This window comes from Protopterus annectens, chromosome 14.part0 (assembly GCF_019279795.1).
Source record: "Protopterus annectens isolate FY-2018-M chromosome 14.part0, PAN1.0, whole genome shotgun sequence".
In the NCBI taxonomy this organism is placed as follows: Eukaryota; Metazoa; Chordata; order Ceratodontiformes; family Protopteridae; genus Protopterus; species Protopterus annectens.
This window is the reverse complement of record NC_056748.1, coordinates 847,448,257-847,466,449: the sequence shown is the minus strand read 5'-3', so window position 1 is coordinate 847,466,449 and position 18,193 is coordinate 847,448,257. Positions and strand designations below refer to the sequence as shown.

Below are 18,193 nucleotides of genomic sequence, written 5' to 3'. Positions count from 1 at the left end.
TTTTTTACAGCTAAGTCCTGCCCACGTCCACCAGGGCATCAAACATAGAAAACTCAGACTCAAAATTCAGACAGAAATCAGAGTGGCAATATTCAATCTTTGGAGTCAAAATAGAAAAGAGACCAGAATTTGAGGATTTCCTACAACTAGAACACGTTTACATTTAAAGTAGCTACTCAGGCATGGTTTCAATGCAATGACAGCATTATCTCTATACTTGGTTTTAGACCCATCATATCTTCAGGCCTTTGGGTAATTTTGGGGAGTAGACATATTGGTCAGTAACACTATTGCATCACATCAGTTTTCTTATGACCCTAACTTGGAGCTACTCATCCAAATCACCCTTAACAAATCCAACTATTACTTCATTGCTAGCTACATTAATGCCCTGTAAAGATGATGGAAATTATCTTAACACCCCTGAGGGGTTAAATATCAAGCTAAATACATTCATTCCAGGGGACTTCAATTACCCAAGCATTAATTGGCACACTTACACCAAAATTAGATACACTTTGTCAATAGCAATGGATGGATTATAAAAATAATAAATTAATTATAAAGCTACCCACTACATTCTGCAATATCCTAAATGATTGGCGTTACCCAGCTAGCACTTGCATATATCCCATCCCCCATCTCATCATCTGTGGTCAGAACTTACCACAAATCAGTCATCTCTGTCAGACCTATCCGTAACAGCACACCAACAAATGAGAATCTTTTGGGCAAACCTCCCTCAGCTTGTAGAATGCTCATGCAAAATCGCCACTCCCCTGCAAAGCAACCCGACTGCAAGGAGTGCTGCATTCAAATCTGACTTTTACCAATAGCTACACCAAAGAATCAGTTCAGTGGTAGCTCATCCTCCCTAAATATAAAGATACATTCTGGAAAAAAAAAAAAAAAACAAAAACAACCAGACCTCTCTGGTGGAACTAATAAAAAAAATGTAAGAAAAGAAGGAAAATAATGAAAACGTTAAGACCTCTGCATACCCCTACCTCAAGATGACACTCTAATGTTCAAACAATGCTATGCAAGTGATCACCAGGACCATAGGATGCCTAGCCGTATACACCTTTAGGTGGGCACACTAAAAATACTCAAGAATCCCTTTTTGAGCACTTAATATTTCTTAACTTCCAAATGAAGCAGAGTTGTATGTCACGATCCTGTTATTAACCTGTGTCTAACCATCCGTTCAACAAAACTAGCCCCGAATGTAGTTAAAATAGTGCTTTGTTTGCCTTTTACTGGTAACTAATTCTACAGACTAGGAACACATTGCACCGGATTTCAAAAGACTTGCTCTCTGTGTAAGTAACCAATTACACTGAGACCAGGCCTTGGAATCAGATGACAGCCTTACACTGAAGCAAGTCACTTATACTGCACTAAGAGCAAGTCTCAGAATCAGAATAGACTTACACTGAGATCAGCTCTTGTGGAAAGTGGCCCACTGACTTACAAACCTCTCTGTCTCTGTCTCTGAAAGTCTTGATTATTTGTAGGTGTAAATGTAGGCTCCTAGAGCAGGGGTTTGTAAAAAACTGCCATGCCAGCAAGGAACCTCAAAGCACTACTAGAACATGTAAAGCAGCATGAGTTAAAGGTCCCTACAGAGTACATTCTTATCTGTGCCAAATATGTGCTATCGGGTTACTACTTTAACTATTCAGCTTCAGCCTTTCCACAGGGTTTGTACTCCAAGGCACCCTGCATCTCAATCCTATCTGACCTCCTACTTCCTCATAAAACCATTGGATCTACAAACTTTGGTATCAGGAACATAAACTGACACAAAGTAGCAATGTTTAGTGGAGTTACTTTAACTACCTTTAAGGCTGGTCGCCACGACTGCATAGCGAGACAGAAGTTTACCTGAGTGTTACCATATATAGCATGTTCAATCTGGGAGATGAGCAGTGCTCGAAGGGGTGGCAGGACCGTTTAAGTACATCTTCTTTAAGATGTATATGATCGGTATCTTTTGTAACTGTAAGATGCCTAAAGGAAACTACAAAGAGATGTTTCTGCCCTGGTATGAATCACTTGTTTAACAAATAACTGACAGCACTGAATGCCATATAGAGCTTTCTTTGTTTTTTGGGGAATATTTTGCACAAAAACAAGATGCTAATGGACTATAACAGGAATGACTTGAGGCATTTACCACAAATTACAGCTCAGTAAATTCACATGGAACACTAACTAAAGCATCTAAAAACCAAACATCACACTTCCAAACAACCAATAAGAAATATCTCTGAACAGGACAAAATAAGCATTTCTGCAGAAGGGCTTTTCTCCCTGCAGTAGCCCCCCCCCCCCCCCCCCCCAGTGGGGCTCTGCATCCACATCCATGTTTTTATGTATTTTTCTTCTTCTGTAATTCTTTTCACTTTTGAGTCCTATGACCTAAAAACAAACTACAGAATTAGTAAAAAAGTAACTTCTGCCATATAAAAGCATCAACCACATAAAGCATATAAAGCATACATAACAAATTACTAATCTACTGACACATGATCAAATGTTATATGACAAACTAAACTGCTTCCAGTTTAAGGAACTGCAAAGAAACAATACCTCTTAAAGAGCGGCACAGACAGGTCATCTTCAACTACATGAAATCTGGGGTGGGGTAAGTAAAGTGATATTATAGGAATGCTAAACATTACACAGCTCCTGCATTTTTGAAAATGAGCAAACATGACTCACAGGAGGGCTCGTTTGATAAATCTGCTGAGACTGTTCACTCTCAATGCAAAAACAACCAATATCTCAATGTACAGCACTATTACAGATGCACTAAAAAAATGGCCATAGAGAGACAGGCATCCAAAGTGCAGTGGTGAAGCCTTGACTGAATCTCAGGGGTCCCATGTTCAAATAGCGAACCCAGACAATAGAGATGCCAGCTTGGCATGGGAATTAGTGACTTAAATGTCGATTCATTCATGTTAAATAGAGGGTACCTGGCTACATTACCCAATGAAGGCCATAGCGGTAGCTCAGGTGGACAAAAGGTAAAAAGAAGCACAGACCGATCACCTGCATCAAAAAGTATGTGACTGGTACAGATTATACGCAGACTCGTGAAACCAAGCCAAACTGTATTATCCTCGCTGTCATGTAACCACATCTCAGAGAAAGCAGTAGTCACCCACAAGCAATGCAACACTTATGTCACTCTTTTTCCAAGGGGAAAAACAACCCAAGACCACTCAGAACTCACTAATAAGCAAATATGTAATTCACACTTTTGAGAGTTTTATTGCTTGCTTCTTAGTAAATGCCAACTGAAACCAGCATGCAAAGTTGATATTAACCACATTCAACAGATAAAGTACATGAATGTTAGTACCTTCATATGAAGTGCCCTTGTGTCCCCATAACACATATCACCCTGGTACAGGTGGTGAGCTTGATGGCAGGTCAAAAAGGAATGCTTATCTTACTGGTCTGTCAAATGGCACCTGACTGATGTCTCCGTGTCCACCCTACTGCAGAGATCGAGAAGAACACTTGGCACAGCATAAAGTGGACATGTGTAGCACAAAAACAAATATACATATTTACACACACACACCAGGGCATTGTTTATTTACATGTTCACATACACAATACTTGCTTCAGAAATCAAAGCTCAAAAGGCCATTTTGCTAGAAATCACCTATTACTGCTTAGTGAGTCATGTTCTCTTTACAAAAGTCATTTGTATATGACAAGCCCCAAAAGTAACTGCTCATTATCAGAATTTCAGAAAACAAAAAGCAAGAAATGTTTTTAAAAACCTTTGTTGACCAAGAATAGTACACTGAAACATCATCATCCCATTTTCACAGATAGCTTATTTTGTGCACAGGCTAACACACAATACAAACCCTTATCTTGCAGAGTGAGTTAAAGAAGAAATAGTATGCACAGTTGCAAAGGAATCAAATGCAGGTAAATTAGCCTCAGGAGTGTCAGAAGTACAACAGCGGAAAAATGGTGAACACCTGCTAAATGGCAAGTCTATGCTAACAGCAGTCCTAATGTAACCCCAGTCATAGAGCAAGGCCGAGGAGATAAGATAGGCTACAAGCAGGTACTGTAAACAGCAGAAAGTAGCATTTCAAGTGCAGTTAGAGGGTGCCAGGTACAAAGAAGGAAGTTAGAAAATTACTCAGTACAAACGGCAGGAACAAGAGCTTGCAAGATGACAATAAAAGCACAGAGTTGCATCCAAATAAAAACTGACTTGGTTAGGATGAGTGTAAGAAAGATAAACTGACTGGTAAGGCAATTGAAATATTACAGTTAAACAGAAGAAAGTAGATGAGGAATACAGTATTCTTTACTGCATTATAAGCAACATAATTATCTGAACAGAGATAAGTGTACTGCAAGAAAAAAAAAAAAAAAAAAAAAAAAAACACATTTACATTCAGTAAAACTGACAACAAAATACAGGGTAAACAGTACAATACTGCACCTGCAAATATATGAAAAAAATACTGTTAACATTGCCACCCATACATAGTATGACTGGCACACTGCAACACAGAAAAATACAAGATAACTAGCATACAACAGCACTGCTGGGAAACTGCAGCACTGCAACAAAGACATAACAAAAAGCAATAAGAACATTAAAATACATGGTAACAAACACATTGCAAAAGGGATGGCTGCATACAGGATAACCGAGGAACTCCCAACATAAACAGCAAAATACTAGGTAACCTGTACAGTGCAGCAGAACCATTTGTAGATGGGGTAACTAAAGCACTGCATGCAGGATGACCAGTATCCATCTTGCAGTAAGGACCAAACTAAAACATAGCCCTCTGCACATGGGTAGCTAAAGCACAGCAAGTAGGATGACTAATACTACACAGATGGACATCAAAATACAGGAGAGGTACCATACTAAAAATACAACCTTCTGGACATGGGGTGATTAAAGCACCACAACACAGCTATCTGTATATGGAATGACCAATACCCTACATACAGGATTATGCTAACATCTGAATACAGAGTGAATAATGCACTGCAACATAACCATTTGCATGTAGGATGGATATCAAAATACAGCATAACTTACATAGTGCCACAGGGCCATCAACACACAGGATGAGTGATTCACTACAAGATGGACACTAGATCACTGCCATCTGTGTATGGCATGGCTAAAGCATGTAACACTACATGCAACATGACTAAGACTGTGGCAGAGCTGACTGCATAATGTGTTTTTTAGCTTTCCAGCACCACCTTTTCCATGTAGTGTTTTTTTTTTTTTGCATGGCAACACTGCCTTCTGCATTTAGAGTGATTTTTACACTATAGCACTTCTGCAGAGACCGATTAATGCATTGCAATACTGCCATCTATTATTAATAGGATGATCACTGAACTGCATCACTGCCATCTGCATGCAGCACAATTATGCACGGAAACACAGGAATGGTATAATGGCTAAGGTGCTTATCTCACAGACAAGAGGTACAGGGTTTGATTCTCACTATGGAAAAATTGGCTAGGCTTAAAAAGGCTCGTTGCTGGCCTAGTACTTACCTATGAACACAGGCAGCAAATGTGAAGCAAACAACACACTTGCAACATTGCAGTGCATCACAAATAGCATAGTTGGATAATCAACACTGCAATCTGCAGTGTATTCAGCATTAACCACTGGTGCAAGCAGAATCAGTCTTTAATGGAGCCATGAATTGGACACCCAGTTTTATTACTTTATTGCTAAACTGTATGGTCATATGTATTATATTAATGGAGAGTCAATGTGTGCCCTTTAAAAAGGGCAAGACTTCTGAGGCACACACATCAGTTTGTCCTTAATGGCCAAAAAGTCATTAAGATCATGCACATGATGAACTTAGGTCTCCAAACAGTGAAACAGTGCACATTAATGAACATAAAAAATAAATTGGGCTAAAACACTGACTGCAACCAGCAACCTTTACATAATGCTATGTATAAAAAGAACAGTAACAAGTTTAAAGTATTCTAAAGCCTTAATTCAGCAGGAATGATGCAAAGCAGATTTTTACTGAGAGTATAACAAAACCTTCCATTCTGCAGACTGCACAAGAGAATAGAACTACATATATTAGTCAGATACTGACAGAAATCTGCAGATAAGTGTGACGGCAATACATTTGCCAGCAGAACTTGTACGTGAGAGCACAGCATATCAAACCACAAGAACTCTCTCACACCATAAACTCTGTACATAACAACTTTACCAGAGTACAGCAACTATTCAAGTAATAGCAGCAGCTAACACAACTACAGAGGGAGCTAGAAGATATAAACACTCAGGTTTTACATTAGCAATTGCCGGGCTTTTCCATTATCAAAAGACAAAAACAAAGAAAGGAGAACAGAACTTACTAAATGGTCAACAAAACTGGAAAAGGGAAAAAAAAGAACAGTACAAAGAAGCTGTGAAAAATAATGTTAGTGGAGGACAGACTAGATCTTTACATGCATGGAAGAGCAGAATAGTTACATAAAGGCATGACTTGCTATGATATTAAATGGAAAAGTTAGAGGTTTCTATCCCATCCAACCCCCCCCCCCCCAGCTGCAACCCCAGCTAAAAAACTTCAAAAGCTGACTACAACCTAAGGGAGGGTATCAGTAGCTTCGCACCACTGCCCCCCTCACACGATGCAGACAACTATGCTGAACATTATAACAGTGCAGTATACAAGCAACTGTACAACTGCATGGACTCAAGCCATACCCAACAGAACTAAAGTCTGCTCCTCAAAGAAACACAGATCTGTCTGGTGGAAACCCTCTATCAACAGACTTTACAACAAAAGGAAGAAACTGTTGTCCAAGGGTAAAAAGGAACAAATTCCAAACTGGATAAACTTCCTCCTCAACCTCAACAAATTAGATCACTAGTGAAAACCTCCAAAGCCAATTCTGAATTGAAACTCACCTCTAAAAGGGAAACCACAACGCCTTTCGCGGTTTTATCAGGAACCTCCATGGCATAGCCAAGGTTTGTTCTGAATTAGTAGGTACCACTTACACTGATCCTCTTGACTTAGCCAACCTGCTAGCAGATTGAACTTCACCCACCAACCCCCCCCCCCCCAAAGGCCCATTCGACATCCTTGATACTTGTCCCATACCTCACATCTCCATCAAGTGTTAAAGGCCCTATCATAGGAAGTTACTAGGCTATTGGCCCAGAGGCCCTTAAGCCTAGCAAAGAGTTTAGTTCATGTTTAGACAAGTCAGCACCCAAAGCTCCTGTCCAGCAGGGACACAGGTGGAATCCCAGGGATGTATTTTCTATCAAAGGCAAATAGCACAGCTTCCAAGGGACTGGATAGTATCCTAGGCTGTGTGTTCTGCACCGTCTCCAGCAAGAACTAGCTTTGCCATTGAACACCCTATTTGACCATAGCCTAAGTACAGGCTTCATTCCAAGAGTGGAGAACTGCCACTGTCATCCTCTTGCACAAAGGTGGTGCCACTACTGATCCTGGAAACTATCACCCCATTAGCTTGACAAGTCTGATCTGTAAAGCCATGGAGCATATTATTATGGATATCATAAACAAGGACATAGACAATCTCCAAGCACTTGACCCCAGCCACTTCAGATTTGTCAAGGGCAGATCTTGCCTGTTGAACCTGGTTGACTTCTTTGAGACCATCACCAAGGCCCTGGATGAGGGAAAGTCAGTATCTACAGCTTACCTTTACTTGGCCAAGGCCTTTCACACAATCCCCCACTCAGGCATCATCAAAAAGCTAACACAATTGGTGTAAATCCCTTTCTCATCAGGTGGTGGCCAACTGGCTGATAGGACGCATAACATCAAAATAGGTGCCTCCAACTTCAACAGCAAATCTGTCACTAGTGGTGCTCCCCAGGGATCTGTCCTGGGACCCCTACTGTTTGGCATCTACTTCGTAGAAGTCCAGGCAAAGACAAAAGGCCTGTGACTGACCAAGTTTGTGGATGACTAAGTTGGGTGCTGTCACTGACTCCCCAAATGATGTTAACATTCTGCTAGAGGTTCTCACAGCAACAAATGACTGGTGCCAAAGTCACAGCCTTAAGCTAAACACAAAAAAAGGTATTATCATACCATTCAGCAAAAACACAGCCCCTTACTAATTACCACATCAACAGCAACCCCCTAAGCACACAACCTGTGGTGAGAGACCCCAGGTTGACAATAATCTCACATTCGACCATCATGACAATAATCTCACATTCGACAGTGGTTAGAAAAGCCTTTTACTTGGTTCATCTCATAAGTAAAGGGATTGCATCCAGAAAAAATGATGTTATTACCCTCTCTGTACTCCTTCTTCATTAGGCCAACAATTGAATACAATGCCCTATTTGTTACATGCCTCTGCAAACACCTGCACCAATGGGAAAGGCCACAGAAAAACCTCACAAAGAATCCATGGTCTTCAACACCAGTCCTATGCAGACAGGCTCAAATCACTTATCACTTTGTTCAGAGGTGATCTGGGTCTCACCTACAAGGCAATATCAGACCCTGCCCTACTAGAGATGCTCCATATCTGTAAATCTAACTTCTCATGCATTACCTGCTTGAAAGGCCTAAATCTGATATGTGACATCAACACAACCTGCTGGAGAGAGAGTTTTTCTCCCAGAGGCTTCTCCATCTCTGGAATAGACTCCTCATACATGTCAAACAGAGTACCTCACTGACCCTCATCAAGCACAACCTTGATAAGGGGATGGGAAACCACAAATTTGTCCCAGGTGTTCCACCTGTGCCCCTCACTGACAGGTGCTGAGGTTTATTTTTGGGGGATAAACTCTTGGCTAGGCTTGTAAGAGCCCTAGGGCCATTAGCATAGTAACCTCCTATGATCCTATGAAAAGTAGTGGCAGAAATAACCTATAATGGTATGAAAAGAAATGGGGAGGACAGGTACTAAAGAAAAGAAAATTGACACAAAGTAAAGTGAACAGTGGTAAAGGATTTAATCTTTCTCTTTATTCATCTCATCAATAATGAATATGAACTTGTGCTCCCCTCCTTTTTCATTTTCATACTGGAATACAATATTCTCTATGGGCACACAGCCAAGACGGTCTTAAGTTCAGTTCTGCTTCCCAATAAAGGACATCTGATAATGTTGCGTTTATTTATTTTACTTTGATAAATAAGCTGCGGTGGTGCAGCGGTAGCATTGTCTCCTCACAGCAAGAGGTTCTCCTGTTCGATTCTCGGCTGGAGCGCCTTCTGTGTGGTTAGTCTGCATGTCCTCCCCACAGTTGAGTAGCGTTCAAAAGACATGCATGAATGGGCGTGCCTTCGTTGAAGGTTGGGCGTCGAGCTGGCACCTCGGCACCATAAAAATTTACTGCCAATCATTAGCGGACTGGAGTTCCACTGTGGTGACCCCTAACCAGGAAAAGCCGACAGAAAAACAACAAGTGGGTGGCTGGGCTGGTCCACAGACCATTTTCAGCCATGACCTGGACGCAATAGGAAATAATAAGAATACATACAAAAGATGCAATATTTAATCATAGTACACAAGTCCAGCACAGTTGAAGCAAGATTTGAAAGAAGTAGCATATAAAATGCAATTGGTTATTTACACCAGAATCAAGTAACTATTTACATTAAACATTAAATGCATTTCTACAGATAAATTATGTTTGAACAGTTAAAGATATAATTGCTGCACACTGATAAACAAAACAGCCAGCTTCATGAGTTAGGCTGTACAAAATGCCTAGAACAGTGTGATTTGCCATTGTCCTTGAACGAACTACAGCATAAATCTTTAAGTATGGCATTTTACAACCCACTTTTGAAGTTATCTAGGTATTTCCTTGTCTAACCTCTGTTCGCATTTGTTAGATAGGTGTTGCTAGTTTAGTAAAGATCCCCTTCACCAACTGTTGTTTTGAATCTGGGCCTTATAAAGGTTAATAGTTCCACTTGGTCAGCTCTTAATGAGTAGCTCGTTGCTTAATTTAAAGTAACTTCCTCAGCAGATAGCAGCATCCCAGTTTCAACATTTTGTAGATTTGGGAAGCGAGCAACAGGAATAAACAAGAAACAAACAGTCTGCTTGCATCAGCAAAATTATGCAGTCATATGTAGAGGTACAACAGACAAAAGTCAGATTACCCCATCTTGTTCATTGCCAAGAGGGACTCTAGTAACTTCTCTTCAGTACCTATTTATTGCCCAGAAAAATAACACCTTCATTCCACAGTGGGTAGATAAAAGCAGATTAACACAGACACAAATATATAGTTTCCTTTCTCCATAAGTGTACATCTGGGGACAAAATAAGAATTTATTGGTAAAACCACTGCAATTCATGGTTAAGCACTTTCGTCTAAACCCAGACTTCTTCAGAAGATTGTTTCTCTCCACAACAACTGCAAACTGGAGTGGTTTCTACCATTGTTGGATGCATTTGCTGTGGTCTTTTGCTTCCTGGTCAGTCATTTGTTCTCTGTTCCCCTTCAGGAAATGTCAACTTTGTTCACTTTCACTGCAGAGTAATCAAACTGTGAATCCTGTTACAGTGAGGGGACTGGCCCAGATTCCAAGAGTTGCTCTCAGTGTATGCCTGCCTCCAATTCCAAAAGACTTGCACTGAAGTAAGTCACTTTCATGGAGAGCAAGGCATATCTATAAACAGGCTTACAACAGGGAGCAGATTCCAAATGACTTGCTCTCGGTTTAAGTTTTTGGAATCGGACCCTTCGAGTCAGTACTGTTAAAAAGACTCCACATAAGACAACCTTCCCGCAAGGCAAAGGGGAAATGCTGCTGTCAGGTGGGGTGAATGAATACTGACTCAACAATATCCCAAAGTATCCTTCTTATTGCACTTTGAAATCCATGCCAAATGTCATTGCTAGAATAAACAGGATTTGTGTCAGCATGCATTTTCTGAAGGATATAAAGTCTGAAACTCAAATGTATGTTATTGTTTAGAAAATCTACAAATTAGATGAGGAATAGACCAACAATATGAGGAAAAACTCTGGACATTGTGCAAAATATGGAGAGTTGAAAGGTATGGGGATGCCATTAACAATTTAAGAGGAGCTGTTATCTTTCATCACAGGTCACATGCATTTGATGCTGAGGTTGTCCACCTTCCAATTAGTGATAACATGGTTATTGCCTTGTTTTTGATGCAAAACACATGCCTAAATACTGTGCAGGTGCATAAACAGACAAGCAATCAAAAAAGTTCTAAATACAAGTACTTGATTCATTCTAATTGCCAGTGTTTCCATGCCTGTCATTTTAAGATACTAGACCCCTTGTCAACTTACATGCCGATACTTTCTACAGTTCCAGTCCTGTACATGGTGTGGTGCTATTAAGTGATGGCTGTAGCAAAGAACAGAATTTTCAACCCAATTTCATATCGAAAGGTAGTATATCTCTGCTCTACATAATATGGCATGTGGTCCATACATAGGTAGAGAGACAGAACTGCTGACTAATCAGATTTAGACTCAAGCCTGACTTCCCAAAAGATGCTATCACTTATGCTTATGGAATAGCAAAGAATAGCTTGTTCGAGAGTAACTCAGCCAGGTCAAAGTGCCCCATTCTTTAACCTGCATCACTGATATATTCCTGTAATACTATGCCTAATTTGTTAATTCTGGTATAATCTTGTTTTTGCATCCCACTCCCTTGAATTGCTCTTCTGTTTCCAAAGGCAGCCCTTCAGAAAAAAAAAACATATTTTACAATTATGGCTCTAATTTCACCAGCTTCATGTAATTCTCCCGAGTCAAACTATTTCTTCTGTTAAAACCTACTATCCAAATATACTTTGCTTCTTACAGGAATCTGAGCATTCATATATGGTACTGTGCGTCTCTTGTCTCATTTAGCATTTACGCAGTCATGCTCTTCAGCCTGCTTCTGCGGCGACTGAGATGTGCAGGTGTATTCCCGCTTCTTACTGATGACAGCATGCAGACTACAGAATACCATAGGCTTGAACTATACAGCTTTATCTGTGTGTGCGAGATTGTGTGTGCATACGTGTATATAAATGTATCATAGGAGCACAAACTGTTGATCATCAACCAACTGAAAAAACAACAAAACATTACTTTTTTTTTTTGCAGTGGGGCAAGCTCCTGTGCAGAACCCCCCCCCCCCCACAGTAATTATATGTACCAATTCTAAATACAGTGGGTAAAAGGTAAATTACTTGATCCTCATTGTACTGCAGTCTTACACAGAGTATATGCAACATGTGATCAGCTGATTTTTGATCAGCCTTACCAGCTTTTTGTCTGCTCGACAACCTGAATTGTCAACCACTTGTATGAGTATGTATGGGCTGCAGACAGACACACACACTATATAGACATGGATAGATATACACACAGACATATACATTAGATAGACGGATAATTAGAAAGAGAGAGAGAGAGAGAGCACACACACACACTATATAGATAAATATACACACAGACATACACATTAGATAGACAGATAATTGAGAGAGAGAGAGAGAGAGAGAGAGAGAGAGAGAGAGAGAGAGAGAGACAGAGAGAGAGATACACAGAAACATTGATCACCACTGAAATATACCTTAAATGTCAGTAGCACATTTCCTACAACTACCTTTTATCTTTATGAGTGCAGATCAGTTGAAAATGCCAATCCCCCTACTCCAGAACAGTAGCAGTCACTTCCCTGTAGTGGACCATGACTGCCCAGCTAACAGACAGATAAAATGTAAATCAAACATACAACAGAAACCCACAGCAGAAGATGATCCCAAATTTACAGATGAAGTATCAGATGCCAACAATATTAATCAGTGCACTAATCAAGCCAATAAATATTACAGACATTTAAGAGGTTGCTAGATTGTTGCTTACTTCATGTAAGGTAATAACACAAGGACTTCAGGAGACCAAGAAGTAAATGACAAAACTTCCAGATTTTGTTTGTAGTACAGTAACTGAACCTCTAGCCTATAAAATCCAAGCAATACCATTTTTGAACATAAATACGAAAACTAATACACTGATAGATTATATTAGCTACTTTATCAGAAAAGTTCATTTTCACTGACTAAAGCAAATGTACATTTGTACAGTCTATTTGCCGACAGCTTAGAAATACCTGCCCATGAGAGGCACAGTCAAAGTAACAGTATAACAGGATATACAATGATCCCTCTCACAAGCTACAACATGTTTTCAAACAGCCTCCAGTCATGCTACTGAAAAAGCAGATGTTTTATCTCCCATAGGAGCACCACTTACCTATCAAACAGGGCTCTCTGAATGCTGTCATATGACCAAACAGAGCATGAAGCCTACCCTACACCTCTACATACAGAGACACATAGGCTGCCATTAGGGGAAGGCTGGATTGAGGTGTACAAATCTGTTTCAGGACTTCAGTGTGCATATATGAATGGAGGTATGCTCATTCTTTCTGACTCAGTCAGCGACTGTCCATGGAGAAAGTAAGGACTGCTATACCAGATGCAGTCAGTATTTTATAAGACAGAATTTAATTAAGTTTTTTTTAGTGCTAAGCCCCTTTGCCTAAGGAATGTGGCAGATACCAGAGAGAAAAAGATGGTGTTATATAACATAAAAAATATATGTTAATGGATATCCAGCATGAGCAATGGTGCATGAGATTCTTCACAGAATGGCAGACCAAAAGCTAAGTAGCACATGCAAAGAATACAGAACATGGTGCACTTACCACTATGGACAACTCACATACATTTCCTATTGGGAATTCTTAACTGGGTTGCAGAAATGGGGGGGGGGGGGTCTCGAAGGGAATCTGGACAAGGGCAAATAGCACATAGAGTTCTGCAGATTCCAAAGTTTAGAAACACCTTTCCATCACTTTTCTAGTGTAACTGCTGGCTTTTCTGCCAAAGCAGTTAAATGAACTAAAGTAAGATCCATTAAAGTTAGTCTGACACAAAGAGACAAAGAGAAAAAGAGAAAAAGGAAAAACACACACATGAAGAGATGGAGGCTGGAGTGAATCAGGCATAGTGAAACTAAAGAAAACCTTTAGTGATTCCGGCATGGGGAAGTTAATGAAAACCTGACAGGAGTTCACCCTCTAATAACAACAGTAGTAACAATTAAACTTCTGTGACTGGGGAAACACAAGCTAACAATTATAACTAGTACATGGACAGGGAAAGACATGCTAAAAGCTTTAGAAGATGTGATACAAAGTTAGCACTGATGATGGAATGAGACAGCATTTGGCAAATATGCATTTTCAGCCAAACCATAACTACTTTGACAAATACAGATACATTTTCTTTAACATTTTTATCTTCTGAACAGATGTACAGCATGTTAATACCAGTAAAGGAGCCATATTTGTAACATACAAACATCACACATACAGATAGACTTCTGTGATGTAAAAGCATAGTCTAATAAAGTTATAGTATTTTTAGCATTTATTCAGTTATGTACCTTTGTTTACTGACAAACTTTGAGAACAGCAGACAGACATGCGTGGACAGAAACATAAGTTTGCAGAGGATTACTTGAGATCAGACACTTCTGCCTATCATCTCTGAGCCCGTAAAGAAAGACAGACAGAAAGAAAACGCTTGACTATTGAATATTGTACCTTAACATACAGCAGTGCAAAACCCAGGCAGTTCGCTGGTGTTGTGTTATCACATATTCGCTGGTGTTGTGTTATCACATATTACTCCATTTTACACTTTTTTTTCTACACTGGAGTTTTTCTAAGTATCTTTTTTAGCCAATTGGAAATAAACTATGTACTTCCCTTTCTAGGTACAAGTGGATATTTGAGTACTGTATCTGACATCAATAACTTTAACTCTCAACAAAGGGCTCTTGCTAGCTCCAGACTTTGAGTAATTGTAAAACCTACGTATGTCCAATAATGTTTAGATCACATCTGTGATCCTATGTCTTTTGTGCTTTCTATAGTGGATCAACCTGGCATTATGTTTTTTTAACACTACTCCCTTACAAAATTTACTATCAAAAACTGATGAATGTTGGAAAGCCAGAACAGGTTTACATGAGTGAAGATCTGATCTGCAGGTAAGCCCATTGGTACAGACTGCACATACTCATTTTGTCTACATTAATTAGTCTGCCAGAAAATAGATAATATTGGTATACACTGTATAAAAATATATTCGATTAATTCACAACACAGGGTCATATAGCTCTTTACAGATTACTACTGAAAAAAGGTTCTTGTAAACACAAGTATAAAAAGGTTATACACTGTATAAGCAATGTATTAGATTAATTCACAACACAGGGTCATAGCTCTCTGCAGATTACTACTGAAAGAAAGGTTCTTGTAAACACACAAGTATAAAAGGTTATACACTGTATAAGCAATGTATTAGATTAATTCACAACACAGGGTCATAGCTCTCTGCAGATTACTACTGAAAGAAAGGTTCTCGTAAACACACAAGTATAAAAAAGGTTATTAATCTACAGATTTTAAAGTAAACGCCTGTAAGTAACAAAAATATGAGATGGTACGTTTACATTTTATCAACTCCTTTACAAAACTAGAGAGGGCCATACATACAATCTGATTCTTGCAGGACTATCAAAACTTTTTGCTCGTTATATAAAACGTGGATGCTGCGGGTATCAAATGCTGGACAAATAGGGATGTGGTACTATTGTGGGTGTGATGTTAAACAAAGAAAACCCTAATTTTTTTGTCTATTTACTGACACCATGCCTTCTGATAGGTTATTATAACAAGAACTAAGTTGTAACAACTTGTAGATGGAAGAAAGGGGGAGGGGCAATAATTCAGCTAATGTACCGCCACGGGTAATGGCTCGATAAACTCCTACTGTGCAACAGAATGTTTTTGAATTACTACCCATCACACAAAGTGAAAGAGGGTGAATAAACTGCCTCTTGACGAAATTGTCTATAGACAGACATGGTAAGTAAGGCCATAAACACATGGGCAACGTTTACTATGTTTCCGCCTTATAGACAGCATTTGCAAACCGGAACTCTGTAGTTCAACGTTAAGCTCAATGCTACACAAAGCACGTACCAAGTATCCCCCGGTGCGGCTGCTAGATCGCCTTGTTATAGCGTACTCTGCAAATAACTCTCACCCCATGCGATATATTATTATACACAGTATCAATCGGTATTGACTCAACTGCAGACCGGGGAGTGCTGCAAAAACATATACACATTTTATCAGGGATTATCCCAAATGCGTGTACAATTCTGCCGGTTTATCAGAATAACTCCTGTCAGCAGCACACTGTACCCTTTATGACCCGTTTCGAAGGATACCCGATATGTGGAAGACTTCATCACAAATGGAGAACTAAAAGCTGAGTCGATTAAGGGGCTGTGCTAAACACAAAGCTCCCCAGGGAAATACTCTGCTCACCATGATCCGTGACGTATAGTAAAAAAATGTGACTTTACTACAGCCATTCAAGGACATATCGCCATGTGCTGAGTAAGAATGCATTTTACTTATCACAATGCAACCTGTTTAAAAAGGCAAGCGATTAAACCAAACATCTGCTGCTAACAAATGGGGTGATTTCGCTTCAGTGCTTTGACAGAACTGGCTGGCTTCCTGCAAAAGCACCATCTCAACCCACCTTCCTGAACAATGAAGCAAACAAAGGAGTGGTGTTCGGTAAACTCGGTAGCAGGGCACATTTCAAACTTTGCAGCAAACACAAGTGCATGACAACATGCAGACTGTACACTGACGGAGGCTAACATACTGCTTGGACTAGAACAATAAAAGCAGATGCAAAAAGTATACCAACAAGATCAAGCATCCTTTGTTCCCAAAATGGATCACAGATCAAAGGCAGCAAAAGATCCTCCGAGAATCTCTCAAGCAGTATGGAAACTATGTAACTCCTCCGTCCCAAACTGTACAACAGAGAGGCTGGAGTTGGGCATACACGGCCACAGCGAGCTACGGCTTGAACCGCACGCTCCTCTACTCGGTGCTGGCAGCTGAGCACTACTGATACACTGTATCTGCTGTTCCTGTGTACGACACAGAGTAGCAAGTCAGTACCGGGCGCAACCATTTCCAGCACAAGGAGGGGGGGGGGGGGTTAGCTCCCTGAAAAATGACTACAAAACCATCACTGCAACCCAAAGGAGCTGAACACTGAAAGGGATAGTAAAAGCTGCTTGTTTAAACACCAACCCCTGATGTGAAGAAAACATTTGAATAAATATCTTGAAATATCTAATAAGCACATTAGTTAGCATTTAGCTTTCAGAATAAAAAAAACTTCATCTCCCGACCTCCCTTTTCATCTAAACAAACTATGATGTTATACCACAACACTACTCCACCCCCTAATGCAATCAGAGCCACCTTCTTTTGTGAGAAGCCCTGCCCTACCTGGATGCAGGAAGCACATTTGTAGCTAAAATCCAAGTGTTTTATCTACAGCATGTGGTTTACTTCCATTACTTATTTCTAAAATGTAGAAATCGTGATACTAATAACCAATAAAAAGTACCCTGCTGCAGGCATATGAAAAAAATGACTTCCCTATTCTTCTCACACTGCTTTGGATCCATGACCTTATTAAATTCACCATGGCAACAAAATATGTTACATTTAAAATTGCAACACTTAAATTGTCAAAGCAGGAATATTACCTCTAAATTGTCATTGATTATGCTGTAAGTCATCCATTTTAGCTTTCCAAAAAAAAAAAAAAAAAAATAGGTACTGTCTATCCACATTGTTTAAAAGATTAAAAGACTATAGTGAAAATACTATGTGCTGTGCTGTAGTCCCCATGCACTGTAAACACCAGGGTGTTAGATTCCACTGTTGAATTAATTTTATATTTCAAGTTTGATCTTGGGTCATACATTACACTCATTAAAACAAAAGTAATAAAACAAGAAAAAACACTGACGACCACAAGCCAAAGTTAGGAACCAGAATTTATTCCAACAATTACCAAGTGAGCGCTTTCGACAAAAAGACTTCATTAGACATTTCAATTATAGCATGTGATTATTTAAAAACTATCTGCAAAAACCACATGACAACATTTAAAGATACATAACACAAAACCTTGACAAACATTGTAAACCTGATTAAAAATCACAAGAGAAACT

General features: G+C 39.6%; 1 protein-coding gene across 2 annotated transcripts in view; it reads right to left on the bottom strand.

Moving 5' to 3' along the window:
- The window catches only part of FAM53B (family with sequence similarity 53 member B), a 667,335-nt gene extending 650,266 nt beyond the window's left edge, over positions 1-17,069 (bottom strand). The window contains exon 1 of one of the 2 annotated variants that reach the window (XM_044056602.1): positions 16,860-17,069. The gene's annotated coding sequence lies outside the window, so the exon portion shown is untranslated. The remainder of the gene's footprint in view (positions 1-16,859) is intronic. The other variant, XM_044056601.1, reaches the window with a different exon arrangement.
- Positions 17,070-18,193: the final 1,124 nt, after the last annotated feature.